The 21,954-nt window shown below is 47.6% G+C and overlaps 1 protein-coding gene across 1 annotated transcript in view; it reads left to right on the forward strand.

Moving 5' to 3' along the window:
* STK35 (serine/threonine kinase 35) overlaps nucleotides 1-13,330 on the forward strand; it is a 48,668-nt gene extending 35,338 nt beyond the window's left edge. The window contains exon 4 of the mRNA XM_049869320.1: nucleotides 8,463-13,330. The gene's annotated coding sequence lies outside the window, so the exon portion shown is untranslated. The remainder of the gene's footprint in view (nucleotides 1-8,462) is intronic.
* Nucleotides 13,331-21,954: the final 8,624 nt, after the last annotated feature.

Genomic DNA, 21,954 nt, shown 5'->3' on the forward strand with positions numbered 1-21,954 from the left:
CTTATACCTCACAGCAGTCAGCCTTGGGTTGTTGATGCTGATAATGGCTCTCCTCCTGCTTGTGAAGTTAGGTGGGGAGGTCTGACGTTGCTGCCACACCATTTTTACACATGCCAACCCCCAAAGACAAGTACAGATAGGTTTTATAAAGATACTGATAATGTTGTGTTGTTAGGTGCCATCAAGTTGGTTCCAACTCAGAGCAACCCTATGTACAACAGAACACAACATTGCCCAGTCTTGCACCATCCTCACAATTGTTGTGCTTGAGTCCATTGTTGCAGCCACTGTGTCAGTCCGTCTCGTTGAGGGTCATCTTTTTCACTGACCCTCTACTAAGCATGCATGATGTCCTTCTCTGGGGACTGGTTCCTCCTGAAAATATATCCAAAGTATATGAGACAAAGTCTCACCATCCTTGCTTCTAAGGAGCATTCTGGCTGTACTTCTTCCAAGACAGATTTGTTCTTCTGGCAGTCCATGGTGTATTCAGTATTTTTTGCCAGTACCACAGTTTTCAAAGGCATCAGCTCTTCCTTGGTCTTCCTTATTCATCGTCTAGCTTTCAGATGCATGTGAGGCTATTGAAAACACCATGGCTTGGGTCAGGTTCACCTTAGTCCTTAAAGTGACATCTTTGCTTTTTTAACACTTTGAAGTGATCTTTTGCAGCAGATATGCCCAATGCAGTGCCTCGTTTGATTTCTTCATAAAAATAATGATGATAATAAAAGGCAATAATAATGAAAACTAAAACAGCCATCGGAAGAACCCCATCATAAGTCAGGGACTACCTGTATTAAGTAACAGAGCTTGGACTTGAACCTGGGACTGTCTGCCATAAAGCCTGTGCTGCTTCCCTGATAGAGCACACAGGTGAGGGTGCTGGGTGTAAAACCTGAGTGTGTTCCCAGAGAGTTTGTATGCCAATACAATTTCAAAGCAAAAGGTGGGACCAAATTTTTAAACCACTCCCATTTACTTTCATCATAGAGATGACATTTTGGCGCCAACAAAGTGGGAAGACCATAATTTCACAAAAAAGGATAATCCTTTATCACCAAGATGGTCTTTCTCTGAAGGTTGGGGATGGGGGAAGGAGAGTGACACAGGAGCTCATTTGGTCCCCAACCCCACCACCCATTGCTCAGCTCACTGCAGCTTCTGTTCTTCAAGCTGCTAATGGGCTTAATGGGAACGGTTTGGTGCCCCGGTCTCCCTGGACAGGCCAGACAACTGCTCGGCTGGCAGAGGAGCAGTAGCTGGAAGGCTGCTCACTGCCTGGCTGGCACACATCCCCCTTTGTGCCCTGGGAACCAGACCTGTGCCGAGGCACCTAAGCCGAGCCTTCCAGGAGACTTTCTCTGAGTGAATCTTTATAAATGAAGGGATTAAATGGGTTTTAAGGTCCACTTAAACTCTTGTTGGCTCTCCAGGAAGGGATTTTACATTACAGAGTTACATGTTCCCAGGAGGGGCTTTGGAGTGAGACAGCCTGAGTTCAAACCCTTTACTACTTATTAACCGTGTCTTTCTCTCTGAGCTTCAGTTTCCTTATCTATAAACCGGATGACAATACTCCTATCTCATAGGGTTGTTGGGGTGAAAGGAGGCAATGGCTGTAAAGCACCTGGTCCTCTTGGGGCACAGTGGGCGGAAGGTGGTGTAGGAGGATGGAAAGTTGCCTATGAAACGGTTGGCAGCACCTGCCTTACTGGGTTGTTGCCTGTACAGCATTGAGACCATGCCTAGCACATACCAAGTGCTCAGCAAGAGACTGCTGCTGTGGTCACTGCAGAGAGAGAAGATGGTGGGGTGTTAAGAGGGAACTCCATCCTACCCAAAAAATAAACCAAACCCAGTGCCATCGAGTCGATTCCGACTCATAGCAACCCTATAGGACAGAGTAGAACTGCCCCCTAGAGTTTCCGAGGAGCGCCTGGTGGATTTGAACTGCCGACCCTCTGGTCAGCCGTAGCACTTAACCACTACAAATAAGAAAGTGAAGGATTTGCCAATAAACCTTGCCAAATCACCGATACCCTTCCCATCAAGACCACCTCAAATGCAAGCTGTTAGAGCCTGCCCCTTAGTTGCCCAGACCCTTGCCCCAGATAAACCCATATCATACGGAAATGCGTACGCTGAGGAGATGGAGCAAAATGGCTTTTGCGGGGGGGACGGGGGACAAGCGGCATTAAGGCTCTGAAAGCACTAAATGAAGACTGTCGTAGTGGAAAGAGTTTGGGCAGTGAGTTGAAAAGGTTTGGATTAAGTACTGTTTCTATTACTTAACAGCCCGGTGGTACGGGGCAAGTTGCTCCCTCTCTCTGGGTTTGTCTCCTCGTTAAAACGGGGCAAATAACCATCCTTACAAAATTAGGTGAGAGTGGAAAAGAAAGAACGTACTATAGATGTCAGCTGCAGGTTTGTCATATCAGCAGTTTTCACTGTGCTTAGCAGATGTGGCGTTGCCTTCTAGAAGGGCTCTGTGGTCAGAGGTAGGGGAACTAAGCGGGGGGGGGGGGGGCCTCGCCAGAAGGCAGGTGCTGGTTGAAGCTGATCACCAGGCAGTCCAGCCAGAGGAGGGCACTCAGGGAGCTGAAAGGTGGCAGCTGCTAAGATGAAGTGCAACAATCCAGAGACCTCCCGAGGGCCCAACGGGGCTGGGGCCTGTGTCATTTATTGTTTCCAACAAGTGCCTGCAAGGGGCTGCTGCTTTACCCCAGAACCATGTGGTGTGGGCCATTCCTACCACAGTTACAGAAAGGGCCCCACATCCTCCCAGTGAACGTACTGTGCCATCAGTCCCTGTGGAAGGTGAGCCTTCTCTGATGGGAGGCGAAGGGGAGCCCCAAAGCCAAGGCCCTCCCCAGAGAAGAGAGAGCCGTCTCTTTTCCTTCTCCCTACCAACATGGAGAACCAGACTCAGACCTGTGAGCTGCCCTGAGGCTTACTACCAGGAGGGCCAGAGCCTGTGCCAACGCTGGTGGGTGGAGGAGCCTGTGGGAAATGTCAGCTTCCCCTCCTGGCGAGGGACCCGGTGATTATAGCAGTCATTACAAGCTGGTGTCGCAGAAGTGAGTGCAGAGGGCTCTGCTAGGGTGTGACCTTCTGCGTCACATCTTTTCCACTTGTTTGTTATGTCAAAAGGAGATTCTGGCTTCAGAATCTCTGCCTCCAGCAGGCAGTGCCTTGCAGCTGCCATGTGCTACCTTCCTGCTAATGGTCCTCCTTTTGAGGGTTGTCTTCAGCTTGGGTCCTACTGGGGGGATGAAAGGAGTATTGAAAAGATCATTAACTAACTGGTCCCAAAGATTATTTTGCAGAAACCCTGGTGGCATAGTGGTTAAGTTTTATAGCTGCTAAGCAAAAGGTCGGCAGTTCAAATCCACCAGGTGCTCCTTGGAAACCCTATGGGACAATTCCACTCTATCCTATAGGGTCCCTATGAGTTGGAATCGATTTGACAGCAATGGGTTTGGTTTGGTTTTTGTTTTGTTTAAAGATTATTTTAGCAGATCACACATGGCTGTACAGTTTCTTGGGCTTCTCTTGCCATACTTTGCAAGGTTTTAGTGTCTTGGGTGGCAAGGTGTTTGTCCTAACCGTCCTTCTCCCCCTCCCCCGGCCCCGCCTTCTACTTGATCAGCCTGCTCTGTTTAAAGCGGGAAGAGGAGTAAGCAATGGGCATGCTGCATGCAGCTAGGGTTTGAGGTAGCCGAGCAATCACAAGATACGTCTTTGCTGATTATAGTTTTCCAAATCAAAACCTGAGATACAGGACTCCAGTGGATTTTTGTTAACGGGAATTAACGGGAACAGAAGCAGCCGAGGAAGAAGTTGGGCCTGAGAAATCGCGCATCCTTCTTCCAGATCACAGGCTTTTCCGGTGCCTTCACCATCCGCCCCACCTCACTGCATGCCCAGACATCGGGCCTCCCCTCTGCCGTATGGTGGGCGGGAGTCACACGTCTGACTTCGTTTGACAGGTGCGGGGTGTTCTCCAGTGTCCACTGAGTGTGGAGGAGCCCAGGCCAGAGCTGGCACTGGTCTCAGACAGCTACCCCAGGGACCTTTCTATTAGGACTGCCAATTTTTCCTCTTCATTAAAGTACATATATTTTTCCCCATTAAAAATGAGTATCCTGTGTGTTCAATATAAAAAATACAGAGGAGGAGTGAGGGAAGAGGAGAATCCACCCATGACAAGCACAGCGTTCAGATTTATTGCATGCCAGACTTCCCTACACGTGGGGGCTTTTGGTTTTGTACTAGTTGTGGTCATACTATATGCCTTGCAACTTTATAGCCTACTTTTGTCCACTAAAGTCAGGGACGTGCTCCTGCCAAAACACAGTTCAAAATGCCACACTCGTTGCCTCTGCGGTGTATCGTTGAGTAGATGGATCATTTGCTTTGCCATACTCTATTGGGCTTGTAGGTTATTGCCTCATAATTTAAATATACTTTAACAAACATCTTTATTTTAAAGTTCTTTCCACATTTAGGATTGTAAGTTACATTTCCAGAAGTGGTCTACAGGTCTAAGCATATTTAAAGTTCTGAAAACATTGCCCACTTGCTTTCCAAAAGGCATTTTTACACCCTTCCTGTGATGCGAGAGAGTGCCCTTTTCATGGCACCCTCATCCAGCTAGAAACAGTTTTGATGGTTGATGCCTGAGGCCCCACAGCCTGTGTAAACAACTGGCTGGGAGGGGATGGATCATCAAACATGTCATTACCTGCGGTGGGCCAGGTACTTTTCAGGCATTTGTTGACTCAAACCTCAGAAAAGTCCCCACTTCTCATAGAGAAGAAAATAGGCTGACAGGAAGTCCATTGTCCAATATCCCTGTACCCCACTGCCTCTTATGAGGACCAGCCAGGTGTCTCTCCAGGAGCTGAGGACGACCAGCCAGTGCTGTTGTAGTAGATAGGCAACAAGTTACAGTGGGGAGGGCGCTGGCCCGGAAGGGCTGCCAAGAGCCATCTAGGAGGAGCAGGGCAGGCAGTAGTGGGGTGGAGGGTAGGTGTAAAGTGGTGGGATGAAATGTCTGAGTGCTAGTGTTGTCCCTTTCTGTGTGTCTTTGGGTAGGTCACCTCCCCTTTGGGGGCCTCAGTTTCCTATCAGTCAAATGAAAGCCTTAGACTGAACGAAGTTCTTCTGGCCTCTAACTTCTTTGATTCTGTAGCACAATAGGAAAAAGAACACAGCTTGGGAAGCAGATCTGGTTCATAGTCCGGCCACCTTTGACATAACTGAGAGTAAGCTGTCTGCACTTCATGTTGTTATAAAATGGAGATGACACTGAATGGGGTTGTTAGAATTCAGTGTGGCAACTGTAGAGCAGCAGTGTCCACTAGAACTTACTGCAGTGTCGGAAGTGCTGCACCCACACTGGCCAGCACAGTAGCCACCGGCCACATGTGGCTGTTGAGCACAGGAAATGTGGTTTGTGTAACCGAGGAACTGAATTTAATTCAAATAATCACATGCGGTTAATGCAGCCACATAAGATAGCACAGCTCCTGAGGTGTTCTGTTAATAATGGGCGGAGTCTGTAGCCACCGCACAACTGGCTCAGGTCTAACCTGGGGCACGGCACTGGCAGTGAGTCAGCCAGCAGGCCCTTCTGGAGTGGACTGATGCACTGGATTCCAGTCTTACTGCCAGAATGCCTTCTGCTCTGCTGCTTTGCTCAATGCAGAAAAACATACGTACACATACGCACACACTGAAAAGGATCATAGAGTGCACACTATTTTGTAACTTCTTCCAATAAATAGAGGCTGTATTATCACTGAATATTCATCAACATCATTCTAAAGGCTGCATAGGATTGCACAGTGCAACGGTGCCATAACATTTAACCAATCCCACCAAACTTTGAGGCAGTTTCCAGGCCTTTCACTCTGACAAACCCTGCTGTAAATGACCGTTCCTAAATATTATACGCACCTTATATGTCTAGGATGGTGCCCTAAAGATGGAAATCCTGAGTCAGATGTTCTTGTATTTGATGTGAAGTCCCCCAGCGGTAACACACTGGCTCGTCATAGCCCTGTGAGGAGGGCAGGGTGTAGGGGCTATCTAAACACCCGTTGCAACTCCAAGTGCGGTCCTCAGACCAGCAGCATCACGGTCCCCTGTGGGCTTGTTAGAAAAGCTGGATCTCACCCCCATTCCAGGCCTGAGCTTTATCAAGATCCTCAGGTGACTTGGATGCACACTAAAAGTCTGAAGAGCCATGACTTATCCAAGGCTAGTGGTCCAGCTAGGCCTGATCCCAAGTGTCTTAGTTATCTAGTGCTGCCATAACAGAAATACCACAAGTGGATGGCTTTAACAAACAAATTTATTCTCTCACAGTTTAGGAGGCTAGAAGTCCAAATTTAGGATGTCAGCTCTAGGGGAAGGCTTTCTCTCTTTTGGCCCTGGGGGAAGATCCTGCCTCCTTTCAACACCTGTGGGCCTGGTGTCCCTTGGAGATCTCCATGTGCCTTGGCATTGATCTTCCGTGAGTTGAGGAGGTTCTGAGCACAGGGACTCCAGGTCCAAAGGACGTCCTCCGCTCCCAGCTCTTCTTCCTTGGTGGTAGTAGGTCCCTCTCTCTATGCTCACTTCTCTTTCCTTTTATTTCTTATAAGAGAAAAGGTGATGCAGGCCATACCCCAGAGAAACTCCACTTACGTCAGATGCGGGCTGTGACCTGAGTAAGGGTGTTGCATCCCACCCTATTCCTCTTTAACATAACAACACATAGGATAGTTACATCAGATCACAAAATAGAGGACAACCCCACAATACTGAGAATCATGGCCTAGCCAGGTTGACACACATTTTGGGGGGATACAATTCAGTCCATGACACCAGGTGTTCTCGTGACCCCATCTTCCTTTTGTGGGGCCTTCGCTTGGCTTTTCGCAAGAACATGTCCTTTTCTTGAGCTGCACTCAGTGCTGGAAGCAGTGAAGTGTGAGACCCCAGCACCCCTGGGGGCCGAGATCACCAAGGTAGGGGAGAGGGATGGTGTTTGGATGCCAACTGGTCCTTGTGATTCTATCAAGGACCTGGCATTGGTGGACTTTCCCCATTGAATCCTCTTCCTTAGACCCCTGGGCCCCTCAGAGACTAGGGTGTTAGGGACTGATGATGGCGGAACTGCCCACCAGCCTGCCCACCGGCCTTCAGTAACTTCTTACAAAGCATTGAAACAACTGGTGGGATTTCAAGCACACAGTGGAAAACTTGTCTGATTGAGTCATTCTGGGGTGGGAGCAGGCATTTTAAAACGTAGATGATTCCCTTGTGTAGGTAGGATGGAGCATTGCTGTCCTGAGGGGCCTCACTTTGCCTAGTACAGTGCTGTACTAGCTCTGACCAGGTTGCCCAGACTGGGAAAGCCTAGGTGGGAGTGGAGTCTGGGCCAAGACTAATCTCTCTGCTGGCTCTTGTATTCTAGGCCTCTAAATTTAATAAAATAGGTCCCTGAAGGGCAGGCTTCTTATTTCCTGAGGGCCTGGCACCAAAGTTGCTCTCAAATAATAAGTGATAATAATAGGCACTATTCTAAGTTTTTTTTATATGTATTAGGTTATTTGTCCTCATAATAACTTGGGAGGTGGGTAGATGTGAAGAAACCAAGGAGGAGAGGACTTAGACTCACCCAAAGTCAAGTGGCACAGCATGTGACTTGACCCATGGGCTCTGGCTTTGAGCCCTCATTCTTAAGCTCAGCAGCGTACTCAGTGGGACAGAGTGCAGCCTAGCAGTGGGCCCCGGGAGATCTAGCTCTGAGTCCATATCTACACCAGCGTGTGGGAGTCTGGGTGAATCAGCCCCTTGGAAGATCTTAGAAGGTAGCCTGGTTCAGGTTCGCGGAGGCCCAAGTGTGACTGTGACATCTCTGAGCCTCACTTTTCTCATCTCTACAATGGGACAAGTAAACTTTGTAAGGGTTGCTGTAAAGTTTAAGTACAGCACAGTGAGTCCTGGAAGTTCAGGGGAGAAGTACGAGTGGAACCAAGTCTGGCAAGGTCTGCAGGCACAGACCATGCAGGGTCCTGTGACGTCTTTGTCCTAACAGTACATGGAAGCCAGTAGGAAGGGATGGGATTTCTGATCGGGTTTTTGGCTGGAACCAGTGTATCTGGGTTCCGAGCCAGGATCTGCCCTTTAGTTGATACAACCTTGGGCAAGTTACAAAACCTGTGCCTCAGTTTCCTTGTCTGAAAAATGAGGATAATGTATGTCTGCATCATGATGGTTGTGGTGAAGGTAGATGTAAGCCATGTAAATATTTAGAAAACTCTTTGCCCTGCTGCCATATCCCCCACCCCACAACACACACAGCTTCTGAGTTCCTCTGGGTTGGATGCCAGCACCCTGTGCTGGAGCTGGAGGTGCCCCCAAACCCACTGAGCCAATGTCCCTCCTTCCCTCCTTCTGTCTTCCAGGCTGATCCCTCGGGACCCACGGTCTCATCATGTCTCGCACAGAGGACGGCAGAGGGTACAGGTGGTGGCTTGGCTGGTTGGCGATCTCCCGACAGCTGGATCTCCGGCAATGTGAAGCTTTGTTTGGATGTTTTCCTCTTTTAGTTTTATTTTATTTTTTGTCTTTTGTTTTCTTTTTTTTTTTTTTTTTAAACCAATTGCGACTTCAGAAGAGCAGGAAGCTATGCTGTGGACAAGCACCAGTTTCTTTAAAGAAATTTAATATGGACAAAGCATATGTATAAATTTTATTTTTTAATTTTTATAAGGGGTTGGGGAGCTTTTTTGTTTTTGTCTTTCCCTTCTGTCTCTCTTTTACACATCTCTCAGTTCTGCTTATTAAATTTAACACCTCACTTCCCAGAGAAGGCCAGCCTCTCCAGAGAGAATTTGGAGATTCCTCTTGGAATGGGGTATGAAGACTAAAGAGTCCTCTGGGTCACCTCCCCACCAGATGCAGGAACTGGCGAACTCCTTGGTGGGCTGGTTATGGCTAGCCCTTGGGCCTTGGAAATGATCAGAGGCAAAGAACCTCCTGGAAGAAGACAACCAGGGCTTGGCCTAGAAGACTCAAGAAAGGACTAAACTGCGGCGTGTTCTCTTTAAGCTGTTGGAAGCTGCAGGCCACAACCTGGACTTTACAGTGGTGGGAACCAGTTCCCCCTTCTGCCCTTTCTAACCGGGAACTCTGAGGGGAGGAGGGTGGAGGGTGATCATCTATCGCCCACGTCCTTGGTGGATGGGTGGCCTCCCCACCCCAGCTCTACAAGTCTACCTGTTAATTTTCTTCCTCCCGAGGAAGACCCCCAGGAGAAAACTGTTGTGCCAAACCTCTGCCTGGGATACAGCTGGGTCTTCAGTGGGTGTCTTTCACCACTTGTGAGGTCAGCACCCATCACCTACTGCCTCTGGGTTGTCTTCTTCCCAGATGTGCCCCCCAAGGGTCCTGGTTGTCACAAAGACTGCCACATCCCTAAGATCCAGGTGCGACCATTGCCATAATAACAGGGTATTCTGAACAGCTGCCCCTGTCATCTCCTTGCAGTGAAGGGTGGGCCCTGTGTGCCAGGGCCTGTGACCTTGCCCAGCAGACATAGTGTCAAGCACCATCTCCCCACCCCCTAGGGGCTTACTGCTATGTGCCAGCTCTCAGTGTGGATGTGTCTGATGGGAAAAGAATGGGCCCGTTGAGAGCAGGGAGGTGTCTTATGTGACTCAGTATACCCCCTGCGACTCTTAGGTACCCATTTCTGGGCTTGCCACCTTACAACTTTCCTGGCTGTGACCCTTCACCCCCACCACCAGTGTCTGCATAGCCTCTCTTGTGCTGTAACAGCGTTCTTGCAGCCTCTCTGAACGTGGCCTCCTTCCTAGTGGGTTGCTTCTCTGTACCGTGCAAGAAGGGAACCGCTCCTGTGTTGTCTATCTAGACGCTACTTTGGCAACTCTAAAGGCACCCATTAGGCCAGATAAGAAAGGGTCTCTGAGGAAGGGGAAAGGAATTGATCCTTGGGGGTTGTTTTTGGCTTTTGTTTTACCTAAACCAGCATAGGATTGATGGGAGAGAACGTTGGAGGGCATTTAAGTTGGTATGTGACCAAGGGGGGATTTCCCTCCAAAGCAGCAGTCCTTTGGCCCAGGGAGTTGGGAGTGACCAGCACAACCAGACTCGGCAACGTGTTTTCTCACATTCTCAGAGATCATCTCTCAAGGCCCTCCAATACCAAGGTTTCTTCCTCTCATGGGCGGACATTTGGCTGTGGTTAGCAGGATCCAGCAGGCAACAGGCATAACCAGGCCCTTCCCCAACTTGGCTGAGATTCACAGTGCCTGTCTCGCCTCCTGCACTCTTGGCTTCTCAAGCACCCTCCCGAGAGCACTCTGAGTTACAGCTTGGAGAATTGGAACAGTAGCATCCCCTAGTTGCAGTGCACGTTCCTTCTCTGCCCCACCACCCTGCCTTCCCTTGGAGGCAGCTGTCTCTGTACATGAGCACATAGGAAAAACAGTCCCCACACTCAGCACCCCACCTCTCCCTGGCTGAGCCCCACGCTCCAGAATCCCTAGTGAAGGCTGAGGCCTAACAAGTTGTTAACCTTTAGCCTGCCTTTTTCATTTGTCCTCCCAGGGTCTCTCAAGCTCTGTCTGAATAAGGCCCTGGAGCATCACTGCTCCCCCTTCATTGTTTTTCTTCCCTGTAGTTGAGAGATGTCCATGTTTTTTGGGTGAGGTGGACACAGGTGGGTAGGCAGCTTCACATACCCTCATCTCCAGGACTCAATCAGTGCTTGGTGGTGGCACCTCCTCCCCTAGCTCAAATGGGGCCAGCTCTTTCGCCCCAAGTGCCTGTCCTTCCCTCTTCTCTTCTCCTTCCATCCCCTGCTATCTGTTTTGCCCACCTCACAAGCACCCAGCTAGTTAGTTGTAGTTGTCCCCAAATAAGTGTTGGCTCTACCACAGTCGGTGGACCAGCCTTGGGATTGACCTCAGGGGGCACCTGCAGAGCCACTGTAATCATTCCCATTGTGGCTCAGCTTCCTCTTACTCTCTGCCTCGCCACCCAGGTCCCAGGCCTGTCAGCATCTCAGTGCCACCATGTTTGTTGGGCCTTCCCAAGCTGTAGGAGTTCCCATTGTAAAACAGCAGTCAGTTCTTCTCTTGGCTCTGTGGGAGGGAGAGCCTGTTGGAGGGAGGTTCTCGGCCCTACCTGTCAGTGAGAGGAAGCAGCATGCCAGATCACAGTGCCTTATACCAGTGCCCTCCCTGGCTAGACCTCCTGGCCCAGTTGTAGCGTGGCTTCCTTCCCCCTGTGTCCGTTGGTCACTTGCACTGTCTATCCCATTCACAGATAGCCACGTGGGAAGGACTATCCCTTGAGCCCCCTCCCCCAACTGTAACTTCCCAAGGGCTGGAGTCAGGCACACATCTCCCCACCACCACCAGGGCAGCTATAGCCAGGGACTGTCTCTGCTTCTTACTGCCCAGCAGGTCCCCTGTCACTTAGCCCCTAGCCTGGAGGATGTCACAGTCTGTTCATTCAGGACTGGTTCCATCTGTCTCACCTGGGGGCTTTGGGGCCTAAGGTGGTGGGGCTGTAGTCTCACCTCATCCTGGAGGCTTTGGGACAGGAAAATGGGAATTCTTCCCTGCCACCTAGATGTGATTTGCCCTGTGACCACCTTCCTGAGGGAGTGTATTACCTGTTTACTTAAGAAATACCGTTTACAGCCGGAGAAGAGTGCCCAGCGCAGGTGGAGATGGGTGTACTGTAACGTAAGCTAGAGCCCGGCTTTCTGGACAGGACTGCCGGCGGCGGCCCAGAGCCAGTGAAGGCAGAGATGCAAGGGGGTGGCACGCGCCCTCGGCCCCTGCTCACCGACCCTGTGGTGCTAAGAACCACTCACCGTCTGCACAGCCTCCTTGCCCTGGATGTTCCCTGCCTCAATCGTTCCCCCTCGGAGATTCTCAGCCTCATAACATATCATTTGTCTCCTAGAAGACCAGTGTGTGGAGCAATAAGATTATTATTTTTGCTTGAGTTTTTTCCTAAGAAAAGGAAAAAGCTGGCATTGTGGGAATCTTTCTTTTTGTGCTGTTGACTATTTACCTTTTCAGAAAACACCTTAGTAGAACGGATTTCTGGGTTTCAACCTCAAGGTATCCTGCAGAGGCTTGGAAAAGCAGGGATTGGGCCTCTACTCTTATGGAGGGGACCCTGACTCCACCTTGCACCAAACTGCCTGGGCTTCCGGCCTCACCCACCAAGTGCGCCTTCCTCCATTGGCCCTGCTCACGCACCCCTCCTCCCACATCTAGGGGGCACTGGTGGCCCTTCCACAAAGTGGTCTCTTGGGTTATCACTCCTCTTAACTGTTGCCCCTCCCTAGGCCTGTCTGGCAGCCGCACAGCAGCCAGCTCTTGGAGCTGCCAGGTTTGGGAGGCTGAGGCCAATCTGCCTCTGCCAGTCTCCCATGTGGGCTGTAGCACAGCCTGTGGGACGGCACAGCACAGGCCCAACTCTGATCCTGCCGCTTCAAGGCTTGGGTGGGGGCTGAGGGCAGGTCTGGAGAGGTGTGACATTAGGACTGGGCCACCTAAGCATCCAAGCCGTTGAGGGATGAATGCACTGCCGTTGGCCACCTCATACCCAGCCCCTGAGCACTGACATGGCCATCGGTTGCCTGAGAACCCACTCAGATTGCAGGTCGGAACAGACGGAGGCCACAGGAGGAAGGGAGTGTCACTGAGGGACATTGTAAATCCTTTGAGCCCCAGTGGCTTCTCTTCCCATCAGAGCAGCAGAGTGTATTTCAATGACTTCTTAATACTCCTGTGGGGCCGACTTAGACGTGAGGGAGGTTTTAACCCAGGCGCAAAGTTAGTTTCAAATACTAGTTCATCTATTTTTCTTTTCTTTTTTGCACAGAAGCTGGTAATCTAGGACCTACGTGTGAACAACTTTATATGAATATTTTTTGTACTTGGTTTACTTGGGTTGCTATGATACATTATATTTAAATTCCTTGAACACTGTGGATCCCCCTAATGTGTATGAATGTCTGAGGCTTTGTAAATTAAGGGACGTTTGTGTGAATAAAGTTATTTGATGGGGACAAAGAAGCCATGTGATTTGAAGATGGATGTCTTGTGGTTTTCTTGGCACCTCTTTGGGAGGGAGGAGACGCCAGCCTGGGCCGCAGCTCCCCAGTCCTGAAGGGGTGAGAGAAAGGATGCCGAGCTGCCTCTGTGGCTCCCAGGCTTAATGAGAAAATGGCCTTGTGGCCTTTGACTGGCATTCCGGTTCCACATCTGAGGAAACGTGTCTAAAATCTTGGAGCTGGGAGGGTTGGGAGAGGGCGTGATTCAGACCTGCCCTAGTATGCTCTTGAGAGGGGTTTGGGACCTAAGAAAACACGACAAGCCACTCTTCCAGACAACCTCAAAGGCACTCCAATCCCAACACTGATTCTGCAAGTTCTGCGCTCTAGGGTAAGGGCCAGGTTCTTGAGCTCAACAGGGAGGTGGGCTCTATCAGGGGAGAGTTGGAACTGAGCTCAGTGGGCTGAGGTGCTTGTGGCATCCATGTCCAGGGAGCAAAAGTGTCTGGTGGAACCAAGCATAGTGGTTGGTTTGGGGTAGGAAAAGGCGTATAGCCATCTCCCTGGCTGCCTGGGCCAACAAAAGCCACATTCTGTGAGGAAAGAGGACTGGCATTTATTAGAGTCCTACTACGTGCTAAGTGCTTCTGATACCTCTGCCATCCTGCATGGTGAGTGGGGTATGTGCCCCTCCACTGATGGAAAAACTATAGCTCAGAGACTCAGACTGCTGGCTGCGTGCTTGGTGCCCTGGGAAGACAGAAGCTGCTGCTTGCCAGCAGCGACAAGTCAGTCTCACCAAACACCCATTTCTTTATAAAATGGGATGAGCAGTTGAAGAACGTGATGTCAGGTCAGGCACTTAGTAGGCTCTCAACAAATAGTTTCCTTTTCCCAAAGGGACGGGGTTGGGGTTGTACTGGAGTCTTCTGACTTTCCCGGCACTGCAGCCTCAATGAAGCTTCTCAGCCTAGAAAGGGTTGATGCCTTCATGGAACCCACTGCTCAGGGACTTCCAGAGGAGACCCTGTGAACTCAGGAATGATAGAACTCCTGCATGAGGGCAGAGGCAGGACTTAAAATGTGTGTGAGAGGAAAAGGTAAGACAAGTTACTGTGGATTCCTGCCTAATTTGAAAGTGACCCAACTGCAGTCCAGGCCTGGGGTTTGGTGTCCACTGGCTGGTGGTGAAGCCTCTCCTTTCAAAGAAGACTGTGTTGAACCTGGACAAGAACGTGGAGCTTGAAGGACAACCTACAGGGTTGTTGTTGTTTTTAAATAACAGCTTTATTGATATAAATTTCACCCTTTTGAAATGTACGATTCAGTGGTTTTTAGTCTATTCACAGAGCTGTGCAATTATCTAGCCACACTGTCTAAATCCAGAACGTTTTTAACACCTCAGAAAGAAACCCACGTTCGTTAGCAGTCACTCCCCATTCCTCCCCCCCACCCCACACACACACCCAGACCTAGGCAACCACTAATCTTTCTAAAGATTTGCCTATTCTGGACATTTCATGTAAATGGAGTCATACAGTGTGTGGCCTTTTGTGTCTAGCTTCCTTCATTCAGCAGAATGTTTGCAAGCCTCACTTTTTGGCTGTCACATACAATGCTTTCATGAGCATTCATGTGCAAGTTTCTCTGTGGACATATGTTTTTAATTCCCCTGGGTATATGCCTGGGAGTAGAATTGCTGAATCATATGGTACCCATATCCGTTGCCATCAAGTCGATTCTGATTCATAGTGACCCTACAGGACAAGAGTAGAACGGCGCTCTAGAGTTCCCAAGGAGTGAGTGGCTGGTGGATTCGAACTGCCTATCTTTTGGTTAGCAGCTAAGCTCTTAACCACTGCACCACTAGGGCTCTGGGTCATATGGTAACTATGTTTTTCAAGGGGGAAAACATGCTATGAGATCCAAGTTTAATTACATTAATGATTGCTCTATATCTTATTTTCCTCCTGGAGTTGCCCAATGCCCGTGAAAGGTACAAAGCAATCACGTAATAAGTTCTGTTCCTTAAACTTCACAATTGTTGATGCTTCTATGTTGAGCCCCTATTAACATCTGATACTGGTGTTTGGGCAAGACGCTCACTTTGGAAGCTGCTAATCGAGATCGTCTTCACAGCCAGCTCTAAGATCCTAATTCCCTTCCTGGGGACTATAGCCACCCTGTGCTGTTTCGCATGGGGCTGGAATCACTTTCTCTTTAAAAGGCCTCCAATAATTGCCTCTGCTTGACCTACTGGTTCCTTGAGGGCAGACCAGAATATGAGGAATTTAATAACTGTGGTCTGGGTCCCTGGCCAAAAGGCCATGGGCTGAAGCCCAGGCAGCTCAAACGCGGTGAGAACATAGAGCTCAGTTCCCTCAGCCAACAGATCAAGGACTCTGCCAAAACCTTCACATTCCTGGTTCCCACTTTGGCGGAGCCAGCCACCCTCCAGCTAGTGTTTACCCAGTGCCTTGTGTACAATTAGCATTCTGCTCGGGGGCATCTGTAGCCTAGTGGGTGCACACACAGGCTCTACCATGAGACGCCTGGGTTCAGATCAAGTTGTTCTACCAATGTAAGACTGAAGTTTCCTCATATGTAAAAGGGGGATAATAACCACACCAGGGCCCTTGAGGATTAGGTACTGCGGCATGAACAGGAAACTCCAAATAGCAGCTTAAACAAGATAAAAGTTGGTTTCTCTCTCACGTACAAGAAGTCTGGAGGTGGGCAACAGAGGGGTAGCATGCTGCTTACATGATGTTATCAGGGATCCCATCTCCTCCTGTCTTCCTGCTCCAGTGTCTTCAGCAAGTTGCTTCCATCTTAAAAGTGACCTCGCAGTCCAGGATGGCTCCGAGGGCTGCAGACATTTCATCCTCATTTCAAGCAGCATTAAAGAGAGGAAGAGAGTACAAGGACAAAAAAAAAAAGTTGCTGCTAAGGCTGCTAATCTCATGGGATTTGGTTTCTTGGTTTGGAGTCTTAGGGTTATGGCTTCATGGGACGTCCTAGTTAATTGACCTAGTATCGTGTTTAGTGCTTCTATTCTATCTCCTAGTTCACTGTATAATACTGTGGCCTTAAGAACTTGTAAGTGGCTATTCAAGGCACACCACAACAATTGGTCTGTATTCGCCTGGAGCAACAGAGGAAGGACAGTCAGGAATAGGAGGAGAAAATAGAATGTGTGGCTAATTGCCTCCATGAATAACTGCCTCCTTTGCCATTAGACCAGAACTAGATGGTACCTGGCTACCATTACTGAACATTTTGATCTAAGATTCTATAGAAGAATCCTGATCAAAAGAGGGAAAATGCAGAGCAGAATTTCAAATTCTCATGGACTCCAGACTTTGAGGAGCTGAACCCCTGAAGTTACTGCCGGGAGATAATCTTTTTTTTTTTTAATAATATTTCATTGTGTTTTTGGTGAAGCAATTTAAGTTCCCCCTTGAACAATTTCTACACATGTTGTTCAGTGACATTTGTTCCATTCTTCACAATGCATGAACATTCTCATTTTTCCATTCTGGTTGTTATGTTTCCATTAGTCTAGTTTCCCTGCCCCCTTATACGTTTTCATCTTTGTTTTAAGGTAATTGTTGACTGGCCTCATATTGAGATAATCTTTAAACCTTAAACCAAAATATCCCCTGAAATCTTCTTAAAACCAAACAATAGTTTATCTTAACTAGTAAAGAATGTCTGAGCATTGTACTATTTTGAGGTCTATCCATATGGGATCAAACTGATAACAGCAACTGGAAAGATTAGATAGGAACCTTAGGGGGCAGTGAGTTTATGTTAACGGGGGAGGACCAACTCAGAGAAGGAGGATGAGAATTGTTGCACAACTTGAAGAATGTAATCAATGTCACTGAATTGTAGAAACTGTTGAGTTGTGTGTTCTGCTGTGTATATTCGGAACAACAAAAACGAAAATTTAAATTATATGAAAAAAGAGAGAGGAAGGGAGGAAGAGAGCTTGCCCCTTTGAAGGACCCTTCCCTGAAGTCTGGCCCAGCACTTCCTCTTACATCCCACTGGCTAGAACTTAGTCATCTGGCCACATCTGCGTGCCAAGGAGCCTGGGAAACGGGGTGGGTGGGGGAGAATCATCCTGTTACTAAGGATGAAGGGAGATTGGATGTTGCAGTAGGCAACTAGCGGATCTGCCACGTCCAGTGTACCTCTGGCTCATTCTAATAAAGTTAAAAACAAAACAAAACAGAAAAAGCCAAACCCATTGCTGTCAAGTGGATTCTGACTCATAGCGACCCTATAAGGCAGAATAGAACTGCCCCAGAGGGTTTCCCTTAAGCACCCAGTGGATTCTAACTGCCAACCTTTTGGTTAGCAGCCCAACACTTAACCACTATGACACTAGGGGTTTTTTCTACTAAAGTTAGGTATAACCGAATGGTTGGTGGTTTGAATCCACCTAGAGGGGCCCCAGAAGAAAGGCCTGGTGATCTGCTTCCGAAAGGTCACAGCCTTGAAAACCCTACGGAGAACAGCCCTACTCTGACCCACATGGGGTTGCCATGAGCTGGAATTGACTTAATGGCAACTGGTTTGATTCTTTTTAATTTTTATTATTGACAATAGCTCTGACCCCTTCAATGGACCCACAGAGTTGCTCAATGCCTACTTTGCTTTCTTCCTGCCTGCCTTGAGTATTTGTCGAGCACCTGCTCTGCTAGGCACTGGGCATTCAAAGATGAAATACATCCAGACCTGTATTCCCTCATCATACAAATTTTCCTGAGCCCCTCCTATCCCAAGCTCTGTGTCCTAAGATGAAAACACTGAAACAGACAACGCAGCGTCTGTGGAGTCAGGTGTGGGATATACAGAAGACATATCCTCAGAACGTTTCAGGTAAGATGGACCTAAGAGGCTAAGACAGTGTGGTCTGGTCCCAGCCTGTTACTGGGATGCAACCTGTGGACATCTCTAGCCCCATAATTCTGGACAGGCAGCCAGGCCAGGCCTCTGGCTGGGGCCTGGGAGAGGAGGCCACCCAATTCCAGCACAGAAAAGCATTACTTTGTTTTCCTGGGTCATCAAATGAGCAGTAATCTGAGAACAAAAGATGGTTAGTGCTGGAAGCCTGCAGAACTGAGCCAGTGCCTCTCACTCCCTGGTCTCCCGCTCCCCACCACCACCAAAGCCTAGCCAGTTCTCTGCTCTCCAAGCCCCAAACTCAGTTCCCAGGACCGTGCCTCTGCCCTACCTCCATCCTACCCCATTCTTGAAACCCTCACATCCTGTCTCCACCAGATTTGAAGAGAGGCTCCAATAGTAAGTTGTGCCCATCTGCGTCAGTTCTTAACGTATTGGTATTGCCTCTCAGCTCCAAACGTGCCTTCAACATGTGCTCTGTGATAAGCAACAGATTCCTTTAGCATTTTTCCTTTGAAGTGAGCAAGGCTTTAAGCTCTCAGTAGAGAATGCTGGAGGGACATGGCAGGAAGAAGAGTCTCCTGCAACTTCCGGGCAGGGTGGGGGCTGTTGTGGTGGATGCTGACCACAGCCACGGGCCCAGGGTGCCATCCCCCTGCAGGCTTGCAGGCTTGCAGCCTCAGCCTGGCAGTCATCTTTCTGCAGCCCTCTTGAAGCCAGAGTCATAGTTGGACCCTTCCCCCCCACACACAGCTGCTGCTCCCCCTGCAAGCCCCCGACAGACTAGGTGCCCTGAGGTCTGCCGCCTGCATGCCCAGGCATGGACACGGAACCCGTTCTCCCTCCCTGCACTCCAGAGAGTTGTCTGTTGCTTGCTGAGCAACACCTTGTCACCCCAGCCTGGCTAAACCCCTGAAATTCCCTGCTATCCAGTGAATTGAACCATACCTTCTCCTGTGAGGTCTGAACCCCTGCCAAGTTTGCCCTCCCTTGGACATCTACGAAAAGACTACAGCTAACATCATACACAGTGGTAAAAGATTAAATACTTTTCCCGAACATAGGAACAGAGGCATTGGTGGTTTAATGGTAGAATTCTTGGCTCCCATGTGAGAGACCTGGTTTGATTCCCAGCCAGTGCCTCTCATGCACAGCCACCACCTGTTTGTCAGTGGCAGCTTGTGTGTTGCTATGATGCTGAACAGGCTTCAGCAGAGCTTCCAGACTAAGACGGAGTAGGAAGAAAGGCCTGGTGATCTGCTTTAGAAAAACTAGCCGGTGACAACCCTACGGACCACATCTGATCATGGGGACGGCACAGGACTGCGCAGCATTTCCTTCGACTTTACATGGGCTCCTTATGAGTCGGGGCCAACTCAACAACAGCACAGGAATCAGTCAGGGATACCCACTCTCCCCATTCAACACTGTACTGAAGGTGCTAACCAGTTTAATCAAGCCAGAAATAGAAGAAACAAAAATTGTACAGATTGGAAAAAAAAAAGAAGTAAAATTTTTTATTCACAGATGACATGATCAACTATGTAGAAAATCCAAAAGAATCTTCAAAAAAAAAAAAAGCTATTAGAATTATTGAGGTTAGCAAGGTTAGAGCATACAGGATCAATATACAAAAATCAATCTATTTCTCCTCACCAAAAAAGAAAACTACAGACCAATATCCCTTATGAATATAGAAAAAAAAATTCTCAACAAAGCCCCTAGCCAACAGAATTCAACAGCATATCAAAAAAAATAATAATAATGCATCATGATCAGGTGAGATTTATACCAGGAATGCAAGGGGTGGTTCAACATTAGAAAATCAATCAATGTAATTCACCACATAAATAAAACAAATGAAAAGTATCACATAATCATCTCAATCAATGCAGAAAAGGCATTTGACAAAATCCAACACTTTTCCTCATAAAAATTCTCAGCAAAATAGGAATAGAAGGGAAATTCCTCAACATAGTTAAGGGTATATATGCACAACAAACGGCTGCCATTATTCTCAATGGAGAAAGACAGAGCTTTCCCCTTGAGAGCGGGAACGAGACAAGGATGTCCACTCTCAGCACTTTTATTCAACACTGTACTGGAAGTCATAGCCAGAGCGATAAGGCAAGAAAGGAAAATTAATGGTATCAAAATTGGAAAGGAAGAAGTAAAAACTATCCCTATTCACAGACGACATCAACCTATGCATAGAAAACACAAGAGATTCCTTAAGAAAGCTACCGGATCTAATAGAAGGACTCAGCAAAGTGGCAGAGTACGAGATCACACACAAAACTCAGCTGGATTCCTATACACTAACTAAATAGAGAACTCCAAAAAGGAAATCAAGAAAACAATACCATTAATAATAGCCCCAAAAGGGTAAAATACCTAGGAATAAACCTAACCAGGGATGTAAAAGACCTATACAATGAAAACTATAAAACACTCCTGCAAGAAACGAAAAGAGATCTACATAAATGAAAGAACATTCCATGCTCATGGATAGGAAGACTTAACATTGGGAAAATATCCGTACTACCCAAAATCATCTACAGCTATAAATGCAGTTCTGATCCAAATCCTGACAACATTCTTTACTGAAATGGAAAAACTAATCACCTAACTTTATAAGGAAAGGAAAGAGGCTCCAAATAGCCAATGCAATTTTGAAGAACAAGGTAGGAGGCCTCATACCCCCCGATCTCAAAACATACAATACAGCCACAGCAGTCAAAACAGCCTGGCACTGGTACAGTGACAGACACGTAGACCAAAAGAATAGAATTGAGAACCCAGAGGTAAATCCATCCATCTGTGGTACGCTAATTTTTGACAAAGTGTCAAAGTCCATTCAATGGAGAAGAAACAGTCTCTTTAACACATGCTGCTGGCAAAAACTAGATATCCATTTACAGAAAAATAAAACAGAATCCATACCTCACATCATACAAAAAAACTAACTCAAAAAGTATCAAAGATCTAAATGTTAAACTATAAAGTTCCCGGAAGAGCACATAGAGACAAAACTATGGACCTAGTTTTTTGCAGAAATAGACTACCAAACACAACTACAAATGCACGAGCAGAAGACAAATTAAACAACTGGAACTTCCTAAAATGTAAATACTTATGCTCATCAAAAGAGGGGATGACATATCTGATAAGGGAATAATCTCCAAAATAAATAGAAATCTTCAGCAACTCCACAACAAAAAGACAAATAATTCAATCCAAAAATGGGCAAAGGACATGAACAGATACTTCTCCAAAGAGGATATTCAAGCAGCTAACAAACACATGAAAAGATGCCCATGATCATTAGCTATTAGAGAGATGCAAATCAACACTATAATGAGATAAAATCTCACCCCTGCAAAAATGGCACTGATAAAAAAAAAGAATGAGAGGTTGTAGGGAGAGTGGAACTCTTATACACTGCTGGTGGGATTTGAAATGGTACAACCACTATGGGAAACAGTATAGTGCTTCCACAAAAAGCTAGAAACAGAAATACCTTATAATCCAGCAATCCTACTCCTAGACATCTAATAGCAGTGACATGAATAGACATATGCACGCCTATGTTCATTGCAGCATTATCCTCAATAGCAAAAAGATGGAAACAATGTAAGTGCCTATCAATGGATGAGTGGATAAATAAAATTGTGGTACATACATACAATGGAATACTATGCAGCTATGAAGAATAATGATGAGTTCTCAAAACATAACACGGATGAGCCTGGAGGACATTATGACGAGTAAAATAAATCAATCACAAAAGGACAAATATTACATGGTCTCACTTTTATAAAAAGACAAGAATAGGAATACACACAGAAAGCAGTGTTCTTTGATGGTTACCAGGGATGGAAGGGGAGGGAGAGGCAATCACTTTCTAGATAGTAGACGCATGTTATTTTTGGTAATGGGAA

Source organism: Elephas maximus, chromosome 25, assembly GCF_024166365.1.
Source record: "Elephas maximus indicus isolate mEleMax1 chromosome 25, mEleMax1 primary haplotype, whole genome shotgun sequence".
NCBI classification, from domain to species: domain Eukaryota; kingdom Metazoa; phylum Chordata; class Mammalia; order Proboscidea; family Elephantidae; genus Elephas; species Elephas maximus.